The sequence below is a fragment of the Sitophilus oryzae genome, unplaced genomic scaffold, assembly GCF_002938485.1.
Source record: "Sitophilus oryzae breed Bouriz unplaced genomic scaffold, Soryzae_2.0 scaffold_1442_pilon_pilon, whole genome shotgun sequence".
NCBI classification, from domain to species: Eukaryota; Metazoa; Arthropoda; class Insecta; order Coleoptera; family Curculionidae; genus Sitophilus; species Sitophilus oryzae.
The window spans coordinates 869,812-877,825 of record NW_022146107.1 but is presented as its reverse complement, the minus strand read 5'-3'; positions in this window follow the sequence as shown (position 1 = coordinate 877,825).

The window sequence follows — 8,014 nt, the reverse complement described above, 5'->3', positions numbered from 1 at the left end:
CAAATCAAGATTTGCCAAACCAAATCTTAGATTTGTGAAAATCTCCCTTTCTTAAATAATCTTTATGTTCTTTAATTCTAACATTTAAGGGTCTAGATGTTTCACCAATGTAAAATGTATCGCATTCACAGGGTATTTGGTATATTACATTTTTTGTTTGTTGTTCTGTATTCATTGGTTTTTAATTTTATTTAGCTTTGACTATTTTAATTATTATAATTGTTTCCTTGTGTACCATATGTACGTATTTTTTTGTAATTTTTTGTACTTTTTTAGAATAAATATGTACATTAGAACTTTCTTAAATCGGGCACGCGCAAATTTTGACGCTTCAGTAGTTTGGTGTCTCTTATTAACCGGACAATTTTGATATCTTCACCTCTTTATTCCGGATGTCAATAAAATTCATAACTAAATTAAAATAAAGTTCGCATTTTTATAATTAAAACGTTGCCCAAAAGTTGCTGTTGGACGCTAGACGATTAGATGTAGTATGTAGTAATTTCTTTGCAGCAGAGAAATGTCGTGTACTGCTAAAAAATAGGACCGACTAAACGACTCTTGCTGAAAAAAATGCAACATTACTAATTCGGTTATGTTCCTAAATTTAATATATCGGATATAAAAAAAAACAGAAATAAAATAAGGAGTTTTGTGTGTGTGTGAGTGTATGTGTGGTGAAATTATACCAAGTACAAATCAAAAAAATCAAACCATAATAGTCTCTGATGTAAAAATGGTTTTAACCGAAGAGAATAAGCCAGAGAAGAAGAGAAAGAAACTTAACAACTAGGCATTGAAAACAAAGGAAACATATGACAACATAACTGAAACAGAGGATGCCAATGTTATGTTGAAAATAAAATTTGGCGATGATGCAAAATTAAATACTGATTCACCACAATATACCAAAACTTAATATGTATATCTCTACTACCAGAAATCAACAAAATAATTAAGTTAGCATGGACAACTTATGACAGAAACTCAATCATATTCAAATCTAGAATGCAACTCTATCTAAAGTAGAAAACATACGACCCATCTACTACCAGTCGTGACCTATGCATGCAGAACCTGGACACTTAAAACGGATATTATAAGGAAACTGGAACGAAATCAATGGAACGAAATATGCTGGGAATAACCAAGAGAGACCGTAAAAGAATAGAGTGGATACAACAAAAGACCCAGATAATAGATGTCATCCACAGAGTCAAATCCCTCAATTGGCAAGAATCAGGACATCCGGCAAGAAGAACGGACAACAGATGAACCACAAAAATTACAGCATAATACCCACGAGGAATTAAGAGACCTAAAGGAAGACCGGCATGAGATATGACCATGATATTAGGAAATTAGCAGGGATAACTTGGGCCCACACAGCCAAGAATAGACAACAATGGGCTCCATTACAAAGAAAGTTTGTGGGGGAGGCCACACCATAATTGGAAATGGTTGAATAAGCTGATGATGACGATAATGATGATGATGATGATGATGATGATGATAACTCTATTGCAAAAGTAATATGTGTTGGTGTATTGTGTTGAATTAGTGATTTATTCTGCTGTTGTAAAACCAAAGGCTCCAACCCTCAACTATGATTAGCGATGCTGTAAAATGTTTGTCACAAAGTATTTACCGGATCGCAGAAAACTATGTTCCTATGCAACATATTTTGCTTTTGAAAGGGGTAAAAGAAAGCTGTTGATGCAGCAAAATCGATAAGAAGTATGCAGATAAAAATCAATCCGTTTTTTAAAACCTTCCAATTGAATATTAATTTTACTAATTATTATTTGTTTATATTTTTATATAAGTATTTAATGTGCATTTAAGTGCATATTTACTTAATTTGTATATTTGAGTACGTAGTAACTGAGTTATTTTATGTGTGTAATATAGGTACATGTAGGTACAATAAAGTTTTAATGTGTTTATATAAAGTGTTTGGCGTTTTGGTTTAAATAAAAATAGGTTTAAATTTTAAGTTGGAAACAATAAACGTATGAAACGATAACATTATAAAAATATTACTCCACTAATCCGTATACCTCATTAATTCGGCGAAGGCTGTACCGATATGTGTTCGAATTATTGAAGTTCTGCTGTATTTGAAAATGCTTACCACGCTAGGCGAAACTCTATAATAATATACTGATATCAATCTACATTTTTTTTGTTTGGTTTTGATAGGAATATGATGAAACATTTCTACATATTAATATATGCATTAAATTTCCATACTAAAGCAAATGCCAGGCTTAGAAAAACGTCAAAAGTAACACAAACTCTCGAAACATGGAACACACAGTCACTTTTAACAAAATTACCTCTTAAACCATCCGTGTTAAAAAAACGGTACACCTGAACGGCCAAAGCTAAAGCTAACTGCTAGATTAGAGGCGGATCGCAATCAACAAACTTGGGCACAATTAAAACGTAAAGAGCAAATAAATCCATCGTATAAACAGGGGCTAATTGCGTCCCGGTGTCGTGCTACGTCACACGGTGCCGCCCGAGTTCGTCTCGACTCCGACGCCAGCGTCAAATTCAATTAACAAATTAACGGTCTCCGAATGAGTCTTAACTGATTAAATTATCCTTAATTAATAGGCTTATTTAACTTTCGAAGACCCTCGTGTCTCCTTACCCTAACAAAAGAACCTTGGATTTTTTTTTGTATTCAAAATATATAAAGGCGCGTTCTCACGAGTCGATTTTAGTTGATCAACTTAAACAAAATTAAAACACTAATTTACCACAATAAACCAAAAACTTTTACTTTTAGCACTGGACGTGCGTTTTATTAACCATGTAGAGTCATCATCATCAGTAAATTATTAAAACTAGAATTTAATGATGCTAACATGGTTAGCGCAACTAGCGCCCAGTGCTAAAAGTAAAGTGTTTAGGTGTAGTGTGGTAAATAAATATTTTTATTTAAAAGGTTCCAACCCCAAATTGTAATGAAGGTTAAAATTTAAGGTTCCAACCCCAAATTGTAATGACCAACTTAAGTTGGTCAACCAAAATTGAAACGGATACTTGTTCACACACATAAACAAATATTGATTTGGTAGTGAAGAAATCAAAGAAATTTCCTCAAAATTTTACAGAAATTCTACGAAATGTAGTATGGTTTTGAGCTAGGAACTAGAAATTGGATTTTAATACCAATGTAAGTTCTTTTTTGTACATTGTACTAATTTTTTTTATTTTTTTTTTTTTAATACGCGGGAAAAAAATCGTGGGTGTTTGGGAAGACTCGAAAGGAAACAATGTTTTTGCGACGTTTCGCGACAATACATTCGCGAAACGTCGCAAACAAAGTCGCAAAAAACAAAAGACCAAATCCAAACCAAATCTTTTTAATCGTACATGTCAATTTTTTGTAACATTTGAATATTCACCTCGCCAAAATTATCATCGATTGTTATTCACCAGACGTGTTTGACGCCTTTTTTTCAATCATAAGGTAGTAAAAAAGTAAAATATTAAAAATATACGGAAATATCTGCATTTTACTATAATTTTATCTCCGTGGTATTTTTTCTACGAATAAAAAATAAAATTTCTCGAAAAAAAATCTTTTTCTAGCATTTTAGGTAGGAATGACGCTCGAGTGTATTTCTTTTGAGTTTTTTCCTTTCACCTTTCATCCCCTCTAGCTGAGTGGGGATGTTATCGCGTTGTTTCATAAAGGAACAGAACTACCCGGAAAACGAGAAAGATTTTCCTCTTTTTTCCTGCTGGATAAAATAAACAAGAATTCTATATCTCTATTTCGCAAAATGTATTTTTTTTCGAGTTTTTTCTTCCTTATAAGATAATAATCGTTTTTGAAAACGAGGTTTTTACCCTTCACGAACTTTAATGTAAATATATTTAGCAACTAGTCATGATTAAATTTAAGGAAAAAAAACAATTTTCATTTTATTTTTATCTCTGTCGTTTAAAAAGATATATTTACTATGACATATTTTTTTTAAACTAACCTATGGCTAAAAAATATGCTTGAATATGGCCAAGATGGACACTGAATATTGCAGAAATATTGAAATTCATAAAAAATATGTAGCTAAACGAAACGTACGCATTTACTAACAAAATCTATCTTTGGAAAATCGCCGATCGGAAAATTCTTTAAGATCTAGATGATATAAATCGAGCAAGTCTCCATAGCACGGCGCGCAGAGGTTCCGCCTATGAAGCGAGGAGTCCGAGTTCGAGACCGGCTCGGGGTAAAAACTTTTTTCTTTTATTTTCGTTTATATTCTGATAGTAAAGTATTAAATATTCTTTTTTGAACTACAAGAATTAATTAATACTTTACTATCAGAATATAAACGAAAATAAAATAAAAATGTTTTTATCCCGAACCGGTCTCGAACTCGGAATTAGCAGTTCAAGGCAAGAAACACATATAATTTTATTATATACCTAAAAACTGCAAGAAATTTACTTTCCATTATATATTTTGGGCTAGCCGCAAAAAGCCTTTATTTACTATCGATAGTTGTGCCTCGGTGGTACGAAAGTACTACCATTGCACGCAGGCCGCTATCTCGCGATGCGGGACTTAATATCTTACCGCTACTTTACGACAACTCGTATTTATATATTCTGCGCTGTGCTCGTCGTTTTGTGGAAATACTCAAGCTCACCTGACGATGGGGTAGGGCCCCGAAACCGGTAGTGAGAGCAGGTTGATCCACATTATGACGAACACAGCGTGGAATTAATTTCTATATTAGCAGTTCAAGGCAAGAAACATTTATATAATTTTATTATATACCTAAAAACTGCAAGAAATTTACTTTCCGTTATAAAAAATATATAGGTCTTTCTTTCAATGCGCCATAGTGAACGCAACGTTTACCGGCAGCCGGACGGCCCGCACGCAGTTCTAGAGAACATAGTAAATGATATATTAAAATACTTATACTTACTCCCGACTTTATGGTCAAAACTATTATAATTTAAAAATAAATGAAGAATCGTTAATTTTATGAAGCTCATTATTCTCTTATTTGAAAAATTATTGCAATACTACATGGAGGTGTATTCCAATCAAATTATTTTAATAGACGAAAACCTTCAGAAAAATAAACATTGGATAGAGATTGGCTTGTGTTGTCATACTTTATCTGAGAAGGTAAGACGCTTAAAATCGAGCAAAAAAAATTTAGTACACTCAAAACACACGTTTTATGTTTTCGTTATTACAGGTATTATGTAGAGGTGTAATAATGTATGCTAGTTAGTACCAAAGCCATAAGTTATGTAATTGTAGAAGATTCAGTGGCGGCTCGTCAGGGTAGGCAAGGTAGGCGGCACCTAACCTAAAATTTTGGCAGAATTTAAGCGGTTTATTACATTACATTATTTACTATTAATGTTGCCAATACATAAAAATACTGTTAATACACCGAAGTGTGTTGAAATAATCAATATTATTTTAATATTTGTGGTCTTGTATATTAAAATATTCACTACCGCTGGTGTACGCCGACTGGGCCGTTGCGTTAGAAAACAAAATAATTTTGACCGTTGGAGTGCCTTTGTTCGGAGATTTCTGCATCGCCTACTATCCGAGTTGATGCACGACGTACGGCAGTCTTCTGTCTCTGTCTAACTTATCGTGCGGTAGCGACGCAACGTAAGTCGAAGTTTATAGTATTAAGGCGGGGCTTAGTCGAAATCTCCGGTCGCCTTCGCATAAAGTCGTGGAGGCTCGGTAGGCTTAGATGTTGAGGGGATATTCCCGATATTTCATAAGGGGCACATTTCGTTAAGGGGATATTTCATATGATTCATTATACGTAGCATTTAAAACTTTTATATGAAAATTCAAAAAACGTTTAAAGCAAATTGGAAACATTTTTCGGGCTTGTCCGAGATTATTCAAAATGATATAACCGGTTGTATTTCAGAACACGCCACAGAAATAAAAGAATCCGAAATAAAAAAACGCGTTATTTTATTCGGTGCAAGAAGACGATACAACAGATATTACAGAAAAGTCTCAGTGTGCTATTTCAATTCGATATGTTAATAAAAGTCAAATATCTTAGCGAATTTTATTTTATGAAATATTTGATAACATTGTTACACATTTAGAAATAAGGTTTGCAGATAGGTACTCGTATGTCTCAATTATTTTTATTTATCTCTTGCGGATCCGAAAGTTAAAGAATCCTATAAAAAATTTCCAACGCATTTAACATCTGATTTAACAAACTTGTTATATTGATATTTGATACATTTCCAACGCATTTAATAGTGATTTAACAAACAAAAAATGTTATTGACCAACGTAAATTAATGAATAAATTTCAGGTATTAATAATAGATATGATAATTTCGATTATAAAATAATTTAAGTAGAATAATCCTGGAAATGGAAATATATTTCCAGAGGCTCACAAATGGTTTCTTTTATTTGTTACTGCACCATTTACAAGTACTTGAGTTGGGAGACAATTTTCGTGTTTGAAATGCATTAAAATTTATAGTAGAGATTCCATGAAAAATAAACGTTTATCGTCACTCGCCTTACTTTCAATCTAAAAAGATCTTTTCACAGCTCTTCAACAATTTGATGATTTTACTGATATAATAATAAATAACTTTTCTTTATTAAGAGACCGACTCATCAATTTAATATATATAAAACATAGTTATTCTCTCTCTCAATACTACCAATTTTTAAGTTTGCGTAAATAAATAAAAATAAAATAAAATTCTATGATGTACTCCATAGTGACTCCATAGTAATAGATAAAAAAATCATATACTTGTACATTATGTCAATCAATACGTCATTACGTTGAATGCTGTTATTTTTGCTTTAGTTTTGTCCTAAATATTCTTGATCTATATTTTTAACCTAGAGATAATATATATTTACAAACTGGTGGTTAGGGTATTATGTAAATTAGGGTGAGGGGGGCAAATAGACGTAACTAAAATTTTGTCGCCTACCCAGTCACACGGGTCACGAGCCGCCACTGAGAAGATTTAGTTCTCGTTATTTCTAATTAAACTTAAAAACGGTGAAAGGGGTGTGTTTTTTTTCTAGAGTTATTAATTTTATTATGTGAATACTGAAATAGATAAATCAGTCAAAATAGCGCAACCAGTATTTCAACACTTTACAATACAAGGTATTTTTTCATCTGTCAATTTTTTACCCGTTAGTGGTACTTTTTAGTTTTGTGTTTTACGTAGTATACTTGTTAGTTTTTTACATGTAGGAACTGGCAATGGTTGCATGCCTTTTAGTGCCGTAACCATAGTAATATCAGAGATTAAAAAATTAGAATAATAATAATAGCTCCCGTATATAGCGTTTAACGCCTTGGGAGTAGGAAGGTACAGCTTGCCAGGGTAGTGCCGTTGAAGCCGTTCGGTATACAAGGAAGGTAATGTGGTTTTGGAATCCCAAGTACTCGTTTAAGGCTGAGTTGACCTAGGTATCCAAACTATTTTTATTTTAATAAAAATAGTCCGCTGATGAAATGCCGGGTGTAGGATTCGAACCCACTGCCGTAAGATTGGTAGACGAAAGCCTGTACATCTACGCCACCGGGCACCTCGGTAAGAAATTATACCGTGGAAAAAATTGCAGTGAAAAAGCAGCTCTAAAAATTTCCTAAAAAATACAGGGAAATTAAAAGAAAATGCACGATTTTTACGAAAAACGTATCACAATAATCCGTGAAAACATTTGCACTTTCTTATTTAAGACTCACGCCAAGCTAGTTGTATAAACAAATACTTTTATTTGCATCTTAGAAAGGATGCAACAAATATATATCAAAACAATAAATATACCCAAAGCAGCAAAAAGAACGAAGTCTAAGCATATAAAGAAAATCCATACCAAAAGATTGATTTACAAATAATTTGGTGGTTTGTTTGGGTATATTCCTTGAATAAAAGAGGTCTGGCTCTCTTTATGTTTAAAAAATATCACGTAATACGTAACTGAACGAAGTAACAA